At 41.1% G+C, this 18,120-nt stretch overlaps 1 long non-coding RNA gene across 1 annotated transcript; it reads right to left on the bottom strand.

Annotated features, from left to right (window-relative positions):
• Window positions 1-3,900: 3,900 nt before the first annotated feature.
• On the bottom strand, window positions 3,901-6,903 carry LOC131024500 (uncharacterized). The gene is made up of 3 exons (XR_009101878.1): window positions 6,726-6,903; window positions 4,702-4,765; window positions 3,901-4,193 (listed from the first exon to the last, which is right to left on the bottom strand). It is a non-coding gene; the product is annotated as an uncharacterized LOC131024500 (long non-coding RNA).
• Window positions 6,904-18,120: the final 11,217 nt, after the last annotated feature.

Here is an 18,120-nt window from a genome sequence, read left to right as displayed (position 1 = left end):
CTAAATTGGGCGTGCCTTTGAGATATCTCAGAATCCGCTTTGCTGTATCCAAATGAGCGTCCTTAGGATCTGATTGATATCTTGCACATACCCCGACTGCAAATGCGATATCTGGTCTGCTCGCAGTCAAATACAGCAAAGATCCAATGATTTCTCTGTACTTCTTCGGAGAGACAGAGTTTCCTTCTGAACCTGGATCAACTTTCCAGTTTGTGTTCATTGGGATCTTGACTGACTTCATGTGCTGAATACCGAACTTAGCTATCAGCTCCTTGGCATACTTGGACTGGCTGATCAGTATTCCTTCGTTGGTCTGCTTGACTTGCAATCCGAGAAAGAAATTCATTTCTCTCATCATGGACATTTGAAACTTGTTGGTCATGATGTCAGGAAACTTCTTGCACATGCGTTCGGATTTGGATCCGAAGATTATGTCATCGACATAAATCTGAACAAGCAAGAGATCTTCTCCTTCTTTGAGAGTGAACAAAGTTCCAGTCTACAGATCCCTTTTTGAAGCCTTGTTCAACCAGATACTCCGAGAGAGTATCATACCACGCTCTTGGTGCTTGCTTCAACCCATAGAGCGCTTTCTTCAGCTTGTACACCTTTTCTGGTCCAGCAACCTCAAACCCTGGAGGTTGTTCTACATAGACTTCATCTGTGAGCACTCCATTGAGAAATGCACACTTGACATCCATTTGGTGTACCTTGAAGCCTTTGTGAGCTGCGAAGGCTAAGAAGAGTCTGACTGCTTCCAATCTGGCAACTGGAGCGAACGTCTCGTCGTAGTCAATTCCTTCTTCTTGACTATATCCTTTAGCCACTAGCCTTGCTTTGTTTCTCACACCGTTTCCTTCTTCATCTTCCTTGTTCTTGAAAATCCATTTCAAGCCAATCACCTTTGCATCGTCTGGTCGATCCACAAGCTCCCAAACTGAATTCCGGTTGAATTCATTCAGTTCTTCTAGCATTGCGATGACCCATTGAGTAGACTTCAGAGCTTCTTCAATATCCTTGGGCTCTGTAGTTGATAAGAAACAGCTGAAATTCTTATCTTCATTGATGCAGTTCTGATTGATGTCGAACCATCTTCGATACTTCTTGATTTCTTCTGGGGAAGGTGAGGCTTCTTCGCTTAGAATGGTTCTGGGAAGTTGAGCACCTTCTGGAGCAGGGGAGAGTTGAGCTGGGGCGGCTTCTGCGCTTTCAACTCGAACTTCAGCAACTGAAGTTCCCCCTTGACTGATGTCGTCTGCATTGGCTCCAGTCTGAACTTCAGACCTTTGGTTGATCTTCTGATACTGAAGCATCTCAGCATCTTCATCTTTGCCAGGTCCCCACACCAAGACAGTAGAGGGCTCGATGTTGTGGATTTCAACTTTGGAACCTTCAGCGATCTGAACATACTTTTCACCATCTGTAGACTCATCAAAGATCACATAAGGTGTTTCTTCAACACAAAGAGTTTGAGTATTAAACACTCGATAGGCTTTTCTTGAACGTTCTGTTCCAGAGTATCCAAGGAAGACTCCTGGATCAGCCTTGCTATCGAAAGTGTTCAACCTCTTCTTATCATTGTTGTGTATGAAACACTTAGAACCGAAAGCATGAAAGTAGGCAATCGATGGCTTTCTGTTCTTCCATAACTCGTATGGAGTTCTTCCATGTCTCTGAGTGAGGAAGGAGCGATTCTGCGTGTAGCATGCGTTGTTGACTGCTTCGGCCCAAAACTTCAAGGGGAGTTTTGACTCGGCTAGCATCGTCCTTGCTGCTTCCTTTAGAGACCGGTTTCTTCTTTCTGCAACTCCGTTCCGCTGTGGAGTTCTTGCTGCAGAAGTTTGATGACTGATTCCTTGTTCATCACAATACTTACGAATGACAGTATTGAGGAACTCAGTCCCACGATCTGATCTGATGCTGATGATGTTGACTTCCTTTTCAACGCTCAGTCTTCTCAGCAGCTTTGGCAGTTCCTCCAGTGTCTCTTTCTTCTTGAAGAGAAAGATAACCCAAGTATATCGTGAATAATCATCCACAACTACTAAGGTGTACTTCCTACCGTTGTTGCTTCTTGGAGTGATCGGGCCAAACATATCCATGTGAAGTAGATGCAGAATCCTTCCAGAGGAGTGTCCTGATTTTGACTTGAATGACGTCCGCGTCTGCTTTCCTCTGAGGCATGCTTCACATTCTTGCTTCTTCTGGAACACAATAGAAGGAAGACCTTCTACCAGTTGATGTTTAGCAAGTTTGTTGATCGTCTTGAAGTTGAGATGGTTGAGTCTCTTGTGCCATAGCCAATTGAGCTCCGAGCTGCTCTTGCTGATGAGGCACGTTTCTGGTGGGCTGTCTTCCAAAGAAACGACGTAGAGACTTCCTTGTCTGAATCCTTTCAGAACCACATTTTTTTGATTGTTTCTAACAGTGAATTCATCCTTCTTGATCTTCACTGTGAAACCACTGTCACAAAATTGACTCACAGACAACAGATTATGTTTAAGACCAGAAACAAAGCTAACATTACTGATACTGGCGTTACCCATGTTGAGCACACCGTAGCCTTTTGTTTCTCCGATTGAGTTGTCTCCGAATGCAACTTTGGATCCAGCTTTCTCAACATACTGAGATAGATATTCTTTGTAGCCCATCATGTGCTTCGAACAGCCACTGTCCAGATACCACGTTCTGATTGAAGCTTTGGCCTCTTCCTTCTTTTTGTGTTTCCTGACATTGACCTGCAAGGAAGAGTTGCTTCAGGCACCCAATCAAGCTTTGGGTCCTTCAATGTTAGCTCGAGTTCCCTTTGGAACCCATATCTGCTTCAAAGTTGGTCTGGCTGATCTCTTGCGCTTTGTTGAATGTCTGATTGACGTCGTTGGCGCTTCAGGTGACACATGAGCATTCTTCTGTTGAGAAATCCTTCTGAAGGCCTCACTCTTGTAGCAGTTCTGTCTGATGAGTGGTTGAGGTCTTCTTTGCTCGGCGAAGTATCTTTCCTGAGATACTTGAGTCTTTGCAGACTTTTGGAGACTTGGCTGATGTCCAGTAGCTTGTTGTCGTGGATGACTCTTTGTTCGTCTGGACTCAGTATTGCTTGGTCTCCATGGATGTTGTTCCTTCTGAAACTGAACTGAGGATGTCAGTTTCTGACTGATGTGACTTTTCTTCCCCCTGGATGGGTGAGGAAGATTCTTCTTGACTCCTGATGTTCCTTCCCGGATCTTCGACTGAAATCTGCTTTCCAGCCTTTTCAATAGAATGATCTGGTTGGGGGCCTCCTTAGCTCGTTTGTAGTTTCTCGGAGGTGGAACATTTGATCTAGCCATCAGTCTGCGCTTGCGAACTTCATCCATATCATGATCTCTTGATTCTTCTGAGGTTGTGATTTCAGAAGGATCGTCCTTTGAGATGATCATGATATCCTTTCCTTTGTCAGCTGCAACCTTTCCTCCGATGCTGTTGACCAGTCCTTTCGATGGAAAGTTGCTCATCATGGGAGACTGCATCATGCAGTTCTTGCTGTTTCTTCCAGCTTGTGATTGAGCCTCTTGATTTCATGAGATGCTCTTTCACATTCTGAATTGGAGATTCTGAGCTCTTCTTCCAGTCGGTTGTTCTCCATGATTAGCTGATCAAGACAAGTTTCATCCGAAAAGTAGATAATTGTCTGATTCTTAGCTCGTTCATCATTGATCTCCTTGTCTATTTTCTGATTCTGCTTGAGGAGATCTTCGAACATTTTTGTCGCAGCCCGATTCCCGACACTAGTGATAGTGGGGTACGAGTATCGATACGACTATTTTTAAAAGAATAAAAGATAAGAAGAATAGGTCGAATATCAAGCGGAAGCTCGCATTAAAGAATGCTAAGGAAAATCATCATAAATGAACCCAATGGTAAAATCGTCAACGTCGTTATAACTTTTTAATTATCAGGAATTTCACGAACAAAAACAAAACAGGTATAGCTTATTTTTCATAAGGAAACATAATATGCAGAGTATCGCAGCAAAAGGCGAACCGATTATATGTATGAAGACACATAACCGTGAGTATATTACTTGATTCGAAAGGAAACGAAGTATTTTTAATCATCAAGACTCTATCAATCATAACGGCAATATTAAATATGATCACATCGATTGAAACGGTTCCCCACCAGCACCAGACCAATCTCGCTCCCCGCTTAGCCTGCACATTTAGAAATACATGCAGGGCGTGAGTACGTAATACTCAGTGGGCAAACGCCGAAAAACAAGAAATGTGCTCTTAGAGCTATAAGTTTGAAGCTTGCCACCTCTCAGCAATACACAGAAATAAGTTAGCATTAAACGAATCTGTGCATGCAGTTTTCATAATCAACATCATAAATAAGTAACTGCGCAGTTTAAACATTCAACATATATGTACCGCATCCACTACTCATCATCAAAGGTACTGAGAAGTAGGCCTCCCTCTCAAGTACCGTGACCGGCCGACCCGAAGACGGCTCACAGTCACCTCTGTGCACAAAATTCCGCTTGTGGCAGGACCGAATTCGTCTCAACAGTAGAGGGTAACACACAAGCTCAACATCAAAAATTGGCAAGTCAAACAATTCTCAAATATCATTTATCTCAAAACATTTGTTAATCTCATAACATCATCAAATCATTTTAGAAAGCTCGTACGATATACGTATACTCAAAATATTGCCCACCTGAAGACCTTACTCAAAATCTCCCGTCAAAGCGGAGTTACTTACTTCCTTGCTCTGCTCGTGTCTTCAGGGATCATCGTCATCATCGAAGGTTCATGTCATAAAATGAATCTCGATTAGAAACTTATTAACAAAATCTCATGCCTTAACTCTTGCTCTATCTCATATTCTATTTCCTTATTCAACTCTATATAGACTCTCCACTCATCTTAAATCCTTAAGCTCAAGGATAGGTTTCAAGAAAATCATGGTTCTAAGTCTCGATTTATCTCTCATATAAGACTCGTCAAATTATCATTCAAACATATAGGCAACACAAACACATAAAGGCACATAAGAAACACAATCAAACATCATCAAACATACTCTGTTTTTACACAGACTCGACTTGAAACTTTAACCAGACTCTGTACAGAACTCCCCTGGAGTTTTAATTTATACCAAAAGAAACCTCTTTGAGTCTAGTTTCTTTTAAAAAAAAGTAGGATCAAAAACTCCAAGTGGTTTGGGAGATATGACTGTTTTACTACAGTCTACCATATTCGGCAGTTTTGAGCAATCGAAAACTTGGATTTTTGAGAAATAGTAAATGTTGTCAAATTGGGCTCAAATTTGGTTTATATCTAGAGAACACAATAAGGTTAATACCATAAACATTTGGTAAGCTAGATTACACAGGAAGTCACTGAAAATAATGACTCTTTCCCCTGTTCTCTGCAACTCTCGGTAGAAATGTGCAGTTTGGGTTTTGTATTTTATAAAAATAGTAAACGAAGTCCAAATGACTTGACATTTTACAGGGGTGCTCAAGACTCATGTAGGGACTTTCTATAAAATATTCAAAGCTTTTTGACATCGACAAACCGTCGATCACAGTAGGTCAGTAGGCCTACGAAAATCACCAAAATCTCATCTCAAACTCTTAAATGCTCAACTCAACATTCCATCCAAGAAAACTCATCAAAGCTTATTTTAAACACATATAACACTCAAAAACATTCAAGCACATTAAAATACTCATCATACTTAATCTAGACTCTCCTCTTTTACATCATAAACTCAAATCTCAAGTAAAACGTTTCAACGAACCATCAATTCAATTCTCTCTTCATTCTCATGTTCAAAATCACTCAATCATTCATTAATGACCTCATACATCATATAACTCATTTTACACATATAAATCCCCTTTTTATCAAGTAAACTAAACTCTAATGATAACTCATGTATCAACGCAAACTCTTAACAAAAGCATGACAAACGTTCACATAATGGTCATAAATCAATTAGACCTCATTTTATCATTTATTGACTTCTCAAAATATGAAAACTCAAAAATTCATTCAAACTAAACTAAGTCCAAATTTTACTTAGCTTACAATAGACTTAATCAAACATATTAAAACACTAATATCATGCTCAATTTCATATATCTTAAGTCAAATCACTTAATAGACACATAAGCAAGAAAATCCTAATTTTTATTAAACTAAACTCTTTGAAATTTTATAAACACACATGGATCTTTAATCTCATCATATATCTATCAATTTTAGTCATTTAAACTCACATATACTCCATAAATTTACAAATTAGAGCATAGATACACATAGCCCTAATTTTAGTAAACCAACTCATATCAAAATCATCAATTGACATCATATACTCAATTTACTCCATCAATCATCATCATATATATCTCATGGACTCATCTACATCATCAATTCATCATTTAAATCATCAACTCAAAAGTTCCCAATTTTGGGTAAACTAAACTACATCAAACTTTCTCATTTCTAAGCACATACTTCACAACACACATCAATCTTCATCAATCATCATATAAAACTCATTTTTCACCCCAAATCAAGAAAAGAAAAAGAATTTTTTTTTGAAGGGTATGAGACCCATATTTTCAAAAATTATGAAGAATAAGAGAGGGGGTGATTTCTTGCTTCAATCCTTCAAATATACCCATATATATCATCATACAAGTTATATCTATGAATTTAAAGCTCACTTACCCAAACTTACACCCAAAACCAAACTTTCTCTCTCTAACTTTGAAGATCAAACTCCAAAGCTCTTCTTGAATTCAAGGAGGTGGAAGTGTTTAGTGTAAGATTTAGAGGGTGATTTGTGATTTTGGTGTGATTTTGTGAAGCTCCGAAGGTCTCGTTAATGGTTGTCAATGGAGGTGAAGTGAGAGATGAGGGAGAGAGTGAAGTGGTCGAAAATTTGGGGTGAAGGAGAGAGAGAAATTCTTTAGCAAGATATGAATTGATTTGGAAATCTTATGAAAGATTTGTGATCTTAAAGGATATTTGGAAATCTTTGAGAATATATGGCATTTAATGCCTTGATCTCTCTCTCTAATCTCTACACTCTCTCAATTTGTGGTATTTAATCACATGGTAGGGAAATTAAAGTAATAGTGTGAGTAGGGTGATTAAATAATAATCACAAAAATTATGGAAATATCACTCATTAATAAAATACCATAATATAATTATTCATGTGATCAAATAAAATAATTATAGCACTAATATTAGCGCACTCACTCAATTATAACATTCCTCATCATAGGAAAAATAATTTAAAAAAAATATTATGCTTTGGAAAAATTTCCATAAACCGGCATCATTCGATTTCTCGATAAAAATAAATCGCACTTTCTTTGGAAACTTAATCAAAAATCCAAGTGCTAAGGTCCCAAATAAAAATCATAGTAACTTGGTCATAATGACACACGTAACAGAAATCACATAATCAATCAGTCACGTAATTCACATAACATCACATCAAAGCAGTCAGCAAACACAAACAGACTAAACGTCTCTCTCTAACCGACTATTTTCATCGAGGTTCTCACTCTTTCTTTCTCGACTCTATTTCCAACTTATTATTCCTATTTTCTTAATAGGACAATCAAACTCTGATAACTCGGTATCCGGTAACTCTATTCCCGGTAGTTGGAAATAAAATAAAATCTCAGCTCAATTCAATCAGCATCTCTATCTCAACTCATTTCTCAAATCTCATCACTCTAATTCCATCATCGGTTTATTTACTCGTATCACTATTTGAAAGACAATCTGTCTTATTTGGTCACAAAAAAAAAGTAGTCTCGCATCTCGACATCTCAGTACTCTCTATAGTGTTAAGACACTATCTCACAACATAAGGAAAAGTACGGGGTGTTACAATTTTCCTCAGCTGACAGTGATCAGTCATGAGCTGATCAAACTCGTCAGTTTCATCGGATGAGCTATCTCCAGATTCTGAGTGGTCTCCTGAAAGCATCAGGAAGTTATCAGTAAATGGAGTTTTTGAGTGAGAGTTTACCTCTGAGCCATTCATTCCATTGTCGTAGCTGTTGTCAGCCACGCTTTCTGATTCATTGGCCATTAGGGCTCGGCTCTCATCATCTGAGCTGGAACTGTCGAAGTCGGATGATTCTGATGTGTCTTTGGAAGAGTCAGCATCGTCAGCAACCATTGCTTTCTTCTTCGAAAAGCTACGATCTTTCTTAGCTTTCAGTTCTCTGCGCTCAGCTGGAGTCAGATCAGGGCATTCATGTCGAAAGTGCCCTTTCTTTCTACATCCAAAGCATTCCATATCTTTGATGTCGTAAGCGGCTGACTTCCTTTCTCCGCTTCGATCTGTGGAATGTCTGGAGTTCCCTTCTCTTTCTTTTCCTTTGTAGTGCTGCTTGTGGAACCTTCTGTACTTCCGGAACTTGGACTCCATCTTGTTGAATCTTTCAATCAACAAGGCATATTGACTGAAGAAGTCCTCTGGGTTGAGTTCCGTTGGTTCCTTGATCTGCTTCTTGCCTTCTCTGGTTGAGGCTTTCAGTGCTACTCCTCTTGAGGTTGATGGACCATCTTCGTCTGATCCTCCAGCCTTCTTGTTACCAAGATTTCTCAGAAGGTCGAACTCATTTGCCATGAGATCGGAGAAAAGCTTGTTTGTCGAGAGCTGACTGAAACCTGGCTTATGTTGATGAGCGACTGAGTAGATCTGCCATTCTCCACGTGGCAGTGCTCGAAGAATCTTCAAGTTGATTTCTCGTTGAGTGTATTTGTCTTTGGAAATGGATTGAACTTCATTCAAGATGAGATTGAATCTTTGTTCCATTTCCTCGACAGATTCATTCTTGAGCATGAGGAAGGAGTCGAACTTCTGGCAAGCTATTGATAGCTTATTCTCCTTGATTTCCTCGGAACCTACGCACATTCTTTCCAGAATGTCCCACATCTCCTTTGCAGTTCCGCACTTGATGATCTTCATGACATGCTTGTCAGGAACGGTGCCGGAGATGATGCTTTTGGCGAGGTTGTCTAACTCATCTTGCTTCCTTTCTTCTGTGGTGAAGTCTGCCTTTGACTTGGGCTGGACCTCATCGTAAGGATCCTGTCGGAGATCAACAGGAACTCTTTTGATAGTTTCGGTGATGGTGATCGGTCCGCTGGTGATGACTTCCCACATTCGGCAATGTTGGGCGATGAGGAAGCTTTCAAGCCGAAACTTCTATATGTCGTATTTTTCAATACTAAACATAGGTAGAGAAGATAATCTGCTGTGGTTAGTCTCCATCAAAAAAGAGAGAACAGATAACAGCAGATAGAGCAAATAGCAAGCACAAAAAGAAAGAGTAAAACTTTTTCGAGACCTTTAAGAAAAATGATCTAGTTCAAATAGAACCTAGTCAGATGCAGATAGTTCTTGCGAACAACCTGCTCTGATACCAATTGTTAGGTCCGGGGGGTCTCGAATAGGTGTATGGGGGGGAGAATACACCTATAGGCTATTTTTACAACAATCTACTGACCTCAATCAGAGGGATCTCAGTCAGAGATCAAAACGAAACTTTACATGCAAACAAGGACTCCTGTTTTACTGAAATCAGTTTTGACCAACAGGGTTGACGACTCATACTGAAAGCTCTTCAGTAATGAGTTATCAGTTAAGTTGCTGGAACTTAACTGATCCAAGTAAGGGCTTCAATCGTGTTTGCTAAGATAGAGATGATATCACTCTTCCTTACTATCAGAGGATAGTTCAGTCAGATTGATATCATACGCAGCGGAAATTAAACTTCGTTTTGCAATAGCCTCGGTGGAGCAGATAGTTGGATTAAGGTTTCTCTTTGCTTTTAGTCAGTGTTCAGTTTTATCAATAGAAATAGCACAAGTAAGAATGTAAAACTGAAAGCTGTAAACAACACAGAGACTTTTACGTGGTTCGGAAAAACCCTTTCCTACATCCACGGCTGGTTGATCAGACCAACAATCCACTCCGCAAGTGCTTCACTGGTGCACTACAAACCGTACCCATGTGCTTGCCTGGTGCACACAACCGTAGACTGAAGAAAACTCTTCTTCAGCACCCACACACCTCGTGTAGGATTTCCCTGCTAAGCACACCTCGTGCTCAGACTTTTCACTCAGAGTTCAGAGTACCTTCCTGAACTCCGAACCACTCAAACACTCTTATGGGGGGGAGGTTTGAACGAGTGCCAACTTTACTTACAAAGAACAAGTTCTTTGAAGTAAGTTTGACCTTTGGCTTCTGGGTAAACAGATATATGCCTAGGGTCTAAGAGAATGTATGTAATCAGCAGTGACTGATTTTGGCTTTGGAATTCTCTTCTTTGATTCAAGCTTTGGGGCGGTTAAGCTTTAGGCTGAGTAGCAATTTCGGCAGAGCTTCAGCTTATGTCGTTGAATCGGTGAAGGTTGAAGTGATCCTCGAGCGCTATTTGTAGGAGAACTCTTGAATAGATCCGTTGGCGTAAATCGTCCGTTGGAGAGCAATTCGAATTTGGGCTGAGGCTTCAATCTTCGAGGTTCCTTGTCTGTGTGGAAATGGCTCTCTTTGATGGACAGGAGATGTGACATCTCTGAAAAGTAACCACCAGATAGGAATGACCTCTGCAGAGATAAGATATTCTGAGATCTCTGCATTTAATGCGGCTGTACTTGTGCGTACGTGGCTTCCTCTGAACGTTGGAAGATCAGTCCTAGGAGGAATGTTCAACTGATACTTGACTTTAGTATCAGTCCTTTGCGCGCATTAAATAATCAGTCTTCAACTAATTCTTCAACTGATACTTCAGTTGGTATCTGCAGTCTTCAGTCTTCGTTCTTCAGTCTTCAGTCTTCAGTCTTTGACACCGCAACTAAACTAGAAACGAACTCTAACACTTGAGTTCAAAACGATTCTAGTTTATTACATATAAGTCCTATGAATTTTGGTATCATCAAAACAAGGGTTAGGATATTCCACAAGGTTCCCAACATATATTTTGCCTATGAAATGAAGCATATTTCCCCTGTTTTGGATTAAGATTTGTCTTCTTATTTGACATAAAAAATGGATTCAATGATTCATCAAAACACCAAAATAAAAAGTGATTCAAGGACATAAAACAACAAGATTTCCAATGACAAAATAAAAAGTGATTCAATCACATAATAACCAACTGATCCACCAAGTTTTGAGCATCAACAACAAGTTTTAACATTCATCCAACCATGTCAAAAACCATAAACAAAATCACAAGTTTTTTGAGTAGCTAACACATAATGCCAATTCAACTGGTTGATCCAGCAGTGGAATTGACATTTTTCCCTCGAGGTGATCTCCTGAGGATTGCTTGGTCCAGCGCCTGTTTTCCCTTGCCTCTTGGAGGCTTGAATGGATTGGAGGCCATCTTCCTGACTTTTGAACTATGTCTCTCTCCTTTGCTTCCAAGTAATTTTCTTTTTTCCTTCCTCAACTCGAGTTCATTTGGAATTGCAAATTTACTGTTTGGATCAGGCTCTCTGGGGGTACCCTCATCTATCACAACTGACTGTGAGCTGCCACCCTATTTTGTGGTTCGCATAAACATGTCATGTCAACATATAGTATGTGTTAAGTGAAGAATGGATAATCAAATGAACACTTAGTTTTAAGAACTTACATGTAGAACTGTCCTACCAGTCTCAGGATTGATATACAATCCAACTCCTTTACCACCCCTCTTTGCTTTGAACTTGACAGGAGTAGATGAAGTAGAAGCTTGAGTTTCCTGTGTAACCTATGAATTATGGAAGCAAATTAAAAATTAGAAGGAAGATCAGTTTTGTCAGTTTGTAGAAGGATACCTGAACTGGTCTTTTAGGGCAGTTATCCTTCTTGTGGCTCTCACTCTTGCATATGCTGCAGTGTTGTTTCTGTCCCCTTCTTGATAGCTTGTGGCTCTTCCTTGGCTCATTTGTTGCTCTGACTCTTACTTTCTTTGGCCTCCCAGTTTTCTTCTCCACAGGTGGAAGTTCTATGGCATCAGATTCTCTGACATTCCAAAACTTCAAACCCGGAACAGGCTTAACGGAATGTTCATAAGCTTTGATGAATGTCGATTTGTGATACCAGTTGGACATGACACTCATGGGATCCAAGGATGAAGAGTACATGGCAGCAAGAGCATGACAGCAAGGAATACCTGTTAGTTCCCAAATCTTATAGGTGTAACTTTTTTTTTTATCTAAAGAAACAGTATGTTTATCCTCACCTTCCCCTATCTCATACCCATCCTCACCATTCCATATAACATTGCAAGACACTTTTTGCAATTTCAAATAGCTTCATAGAGTTAGGAGACCAATCACATTTCCAGGAAGCAACACTCCTCTTTCTATCCCTAATCCTAGACATTGTTAAGACTCTGATGTCTTCAAGGATACTGATGATTGGCTTATGCCTAGCCTCTATGATGTTAGAATTAAAGGACTCTGAAATGTTATTGTCCACCATATAAGTACTGCACCTGAAACTTTGATATGCACGACACCAATTCTGAGAAGGATAATGCAGCAGGTCCTCAGCTGCACTCTTTTTGATTGAGCTTATCTTGGCCAAGCTCAGTTTGAACTCCTCATGAAAAGAGCTCCATGCTGCTATCCAGAATCTTTTTTTCAGTTCCTTCCCTCTCCACTTTTTACTCCAATTAGAGTATATGTGTCGTGCACACCACCTGTGTTCTGCCTTTGGAATTTGGTTTTTAACAGCTTCCATCAAACCCTAGCAAAAGAAGCAAAAGAACTATATAAGTTTCTTTAATATGTTTAAGTATAAAGACTGTATATTAATAAGAAAGGAAGCACCTTTTGCATATCATACATTATAGTAACAGTTGAGCCATCTCCAAGCTCAAGCTCACAGAATATTTGGCTAAAGCCTCTCTAGCATCCTTTGCCGAGGCAAAGGTCATGCCTAGCTCAAAGTTTCCTTGCTCACCCTGGTCTCCAGACCCTATCATACCCTCATCCTTCACTACATCTTCATCACTATCTGTCATGTTGTCACTATATGTACTAGAGTCCGAATCAGAACCAACCCCCAAAGGATCAGAAAAAGTGTGATCATGCTCATCTCCTTCATTCTCACTACATATTTCATTTACACCTATACCATCATCCTCTTCTGTTGGAAATATGGTTTTTAGACCATTTCTGGAATTAATTATTTAATTAAATATTTATTATTTGATTGAAATAATTATTGGATGTTAATCTACGTCTCGAGTAGATGAACGTGGTATACTTGAAGTCTCAAAACCGATTTCCAGTGAGTGAGATATTGTATATCAAAGTTTGGATGTTGAGAAGGGAAATAACACTTGTGAAGTGTTATTGTCCCACATTGGAAAACAAGGGAAGAATACTCTTGTATAAGAATAGAAATGCTCATGGAGCTAATAACTTGTGGGCTTGCTAGTGGGCTTGGATGAAGGCCATGGCCTCGCGCACACACACACACGCGCGCCGCCGCCGACGATCGATCGATCGGACGGACGGACGACGCCGCCGCCGGATGGGCGGGCCGCGGCCAAGGACTTGGATCTTGGCAATTGGTGCTTTGGGTGGTGTTTGGGTCCAAACTATATAATTTTTTGGACAAAATATTTTTGGGTTTTTTGGATTGTTAATTCTCGGCCCAATTGTATTTGTTTTTCAGCCCAATAGAAGCCCATCCGTTCAGCCCGCCCAAGCTTTTGAAGAGCTGCAACAGTTTTCGAAACTGCTCATCCTTTTGAATTCTGGAATTGATCCCAGTAGCTATATGTGGATTAATTCCCATAATGCAGTCTTTATTTTCCCCCCTTGATGAGTAGCCTATAAATAGGTCTAGAGCATGGCATTGTTGCTTACCGAAAAATCTGCATACTTTCCTACCCTCTAAAATCACTCTTGTGCTCAGTTCTTGATCCCATTACGTTCGCCGGAGCTCGTCGGATTGTGGTGCTACATCCAACGAGACATCGTCGTTTTACCTTTGGGAAAGATTCGCCAACACCGTGAGCACTACCGGGGCGATAATCTTCTTGCGGAAAGAGATTCATCTCGACTCGACGCCATTCTCACGTTTGTTTTATTTCGTTGTATTTCCTTTCCAGTTTTCTTGTTATTTCTAATTTGTATATTTTCTTAGTTCAGTTTCCTAGCTTCGATTGTTTAGTTTGAATTGTAAAAGTTGACTCGATCGTGTACCCTATTGTAACAATCGCAAGAAGATTATTCGCTGCTGCCGCACGTTCGAGTTTGGATTTTTAATTTACATTAAAACTTTCGAAACCTAAAACCTTTGCTTGGAGAAATGGCGTCCACCATCCCTGCTGCCGGCACCGCCACCAACGGCTCCACCGCCTCCGCCACCATTGGCTCTACTGCCTCTGCCACCATTGGCTCCACTGCCTCTGCCACCATTGGCTCCACTGCCTCCACCTTCATTGGTTCATCCTTTGGATCAATGGGTGGTTCCACTTCCACCATGGCCCCGTTGCAAACGTCGAGGACGTTGGGTCTTGCCGAGAAATCCTCTATTTTCTCAGGCAAGAACTTCAAGTATTGGCAAGAAAAGATGTTGTTCTACCTCACAACCGTGGGGTTTGCCGGTTTCTTGACGGAGGATGCGCCTCCAACCATGAGTGAAGGGGAGACGAGCTTCGAGGTTCGTGTCGGGTATGCGAATTGGTGTCAAGGCGACTACTTGTGCCGCAACACCGTTCTCATGTCCTTGGACGAATGGCTCTACAACGTCTTCAAGGTCCATAAGACCGCGAAAGAGGTGTGTGAGGCACTTGATCTCAAATATCAAGTGGACAAGATGAATACTACAAAGTATGTCGTCACCAAGTGGTTGGACTACAAGATGGTCGACTCCCGCTCCGTGATGGACCAAGTGGAAGAGTTCCAAACTCTCTCACATGAAGTTCAAGCCGAAGGAATGCCCTTGGCGGATGCACTACTTGTAGCGATCATCATCGAGAAGTTGCCTCTTAGTTGGAGGAGCTTTCAAAACCTTTTGAAGCATGAGCGCTCGGAGATGTCCGTGGCAAACTTGGTGTCAAAGCTTCAAATGGAGGATCATGTGAGGAGTCGTGATCAAAAGGGCAAAGCGCCGATGGATGCAAAGGCCAATCTCACCGAGAAAGGCGGTCCTTCCAACAAGTGTGGTCGCCCTAATCCCAACAACAAGGGCAAAGGGAAGCAAGGTGGAGGACAACCATCAAAGTTCGATGGTGTGTGTTTCAATTGTGACAAGCATGGTCACATCGCTAAGTATTGCCGCAAGCCAAAGAGGAAGAAGGCGAAGAACAACGTCAACAACGTCGAGAAGGACTTTGGGGATTGGGACCAAGACGACTTTGCGGCGATGATTTCCGAGGTGAATCATGTTGATAGCCCAAATGCTTGGTTCATGGATACTGGCGCTACCGTCCACATTTGCATCAATCGTGAGTTGTTCCACAACTACAAAGAAGTGGAAAACAAGACGATCATGGAGGCTAGCGAGCGGACTTCTCAAGTCCTTGGCATGGGAGATGTGGTTCTTCAACTCACTTCAGGCGTGGAGATCACCTTGAAGGACGTGCTACATGTTCCCACCGTCCGAAAGAATTTGATTTCGGGCATTAAGCTCACTAAGAAAGATTTTGAATTGTTTTTCAAAGCTGATTATGTTGTAATTCGCAAGTGGGGAAAGTTCCTTGGGAAAGGCTATACCTCCGAAGGGCTTTTCAAACTTGGCGTGAGAGCTTGTAAGCCTGCCAAGGCAACTATCAATAAGAAATAATCTACTTCTTATGCTTACTTGATTGAGTGTTCCGATTTATAGCATTGTAGACTTGGACATGTTAATCTAAATTCTATAAAAAGATTAGTAAAAATGAATTTACTAAAAGTTGATGAATTTAACTCACAAGAAAAATGTGAAGTTTGTGTTGAAGCCAAAATGGCTAAGTTACCGTTTAAATCGGTTGAAAAGAGCACTAAACCATTAGAACTAATTCACACCGATGTTTGTGATTTAAAGTTTGTGCAAACTAGAGGTGGTAAGAAGTACTTTATCACCTTTATAGACGATTGCACAAGATATTGTTATCTTTACTTATTGAAAAGTAAAGATGAGGCTATTGAAGCTTTTAAAAACTTCAAAAATGAAGCCGAGAATCAACTTGGATGTCGAATTAAGATGGTTCGAAGTGATAGAGGTGGAGAATATGTAGCTCCGTTTGCTGAATTATGCAACGAAAGCAATATAATTCATCAAACGACGGCTCTTTATTCACCACAATCTAACGGCGTTGCTGAACGCAAGAATCGAACTCTTAAGGAGATGATGAATGCCTTGTTGATTAGTTCAGGATTACCCCAAAACATGTGGAGGGGAAGCTGTCTTAACGGCTAACTATATCTTGAACAAAATTCCACTCAAAGGGAAAGATGTAACTCCCTATGAGCTATGGAAAGGAAGGAAACCTTCGTATAAATACCTCAAAGTGTGGGGGTGTTTAGCTAAGGTAGAAGTGCCTTTACCAAAGCAAGTTACAATTGGACCTAAAACGGTGGACTGTATCTTCATTGGTTATGCACTTAATAGCAGTGCCTATCGTTTCATAGTACACAAATTGGAGATACCCGATATGCATGCAGGGACAACGATAGAATCAAGGAATGCTATATTCTTTGAAAATATCTATCCCAATAAGGATAAGGGTGTATCTAACTCGAACAATGGAGTTGAGTGTGAAGCTACCAGCTCTAAACCTTTAGACGTAGCTAGCAATTCTACACAAGTAGATGATGCCTCGAGTTCTAATCCTGTACCACCTAATAGGAAAAGACCAAGGTCTAAACCTGTGGATGTAGAACCAAGACGTGGGGAACGAGTTAGAAAAGCTAAGGTCAATGGACCGGATTATGTTGTCTTAATGTTAGACGGTGAACCGGTGCGATCAAAGAAGCTTTATCTGGCTCTGATGCAGCTATATGGAAAGAAGCCATAGATATTGAAATTGATTCCATTATGCAGAATCATACTTGGGTGTTAGTAGATCTACCACCTGGTTGCAAAGCTTTAGGATGCAAATGGATCCTAAAGAAGAAGTACAAATCTGATGGTACTATAGATAAGTACAAAGCCCGACTTGTCGTTCAAGGTTTCAGGCAGAAAGAAGGGTATGATTTCTTTGATACATATTCGCCTGTGACTAGGTTGACATCTATTAGGATGCTTCTCGCTATTGCTGCTTTGCACAATCTCGAGATACACCAAATGGATGTGAAAACTACATTCTTATACGGCGAGTTGGAAGATGAAATTTATATGAAGCAACCTGAAGGGTTTGTAGTACCTGGACAAGAGTGACAAACATGGTTTTCGTACCTCAATATCGCATGAATTGTTATCTTTTTCCCCCTTGAATTGATTGCTAATATGTGTTTGTATCCCAATTTTGAGTTTTGTGAAGTTTTGATTTCTTGGTGTAGTTTTGCAGTGATTTCAGGAAAAATCAAGGATTAATTGGAGGATTTTGAAGACATGAGATCGAAGTACTTCTCGATAGGAATTCGTGAGCGCAAACGGCGACCAAATCCGAGTCCGGACGAGGGAGAACGGAACCGAACAAGCGGACTGCGCATAAAGCCCAGGTGCCCGCGGTCCGGGACGCGGCCACGGGCCCGACCGTGGGCCACTGCTCCAAATTTGCCCAGTAACCCACGGTCCGGGCCGCGGCCACGGGCCCGACCGCGGGCCTCTGCTCCAGAGCAGTCCAGAACGTTTTTGACAGTCACCCGCGGTCCGAGCCGCGGCCGCGGCCCATGACCGCGGCCTCCCCTGCTTCCAGCCGCGTTTTCAACCGCGGTTCATGCCGTGACCGCGGGAAAGAGGCGGGGATCCGCCTTTTGGTGGGCCCAGACGTGATTTTTAGCTCAAAACTCCATTTTTCTCCTCTTTTCTCATATCATTCACCACACACACCCACTTCATCTTCCCCAACACTCCAATTCCAAACCCTAGCCTTCATCTCTACCATTTTTCTCTCTTCCACACACAAAAACAACACCAAAATCAAATAAAGAAGGG

This window comes from Salvia miltiorrhiza, chromosome 5 (genome assembly GCF_028751815.1).
Source record: "Salvia miltiorrhiza cultivar Shanhuang (shh) chromosome 5, IMPLAD_Smil_shh, whole genome shotgun sequence".
Lineage (NCBI taxonomy): Eukaryota > Viridiplantae > Streptophyta > Magnoliopsida > Lamiales > Lamiaceae > Salvia > Salvia miltiorrhiza.
The sequence above is the reverse complement of the archived record's forward strand: the minus strand, read 5'-3'. Positions and strand labels throughout refer to the sequence as shown.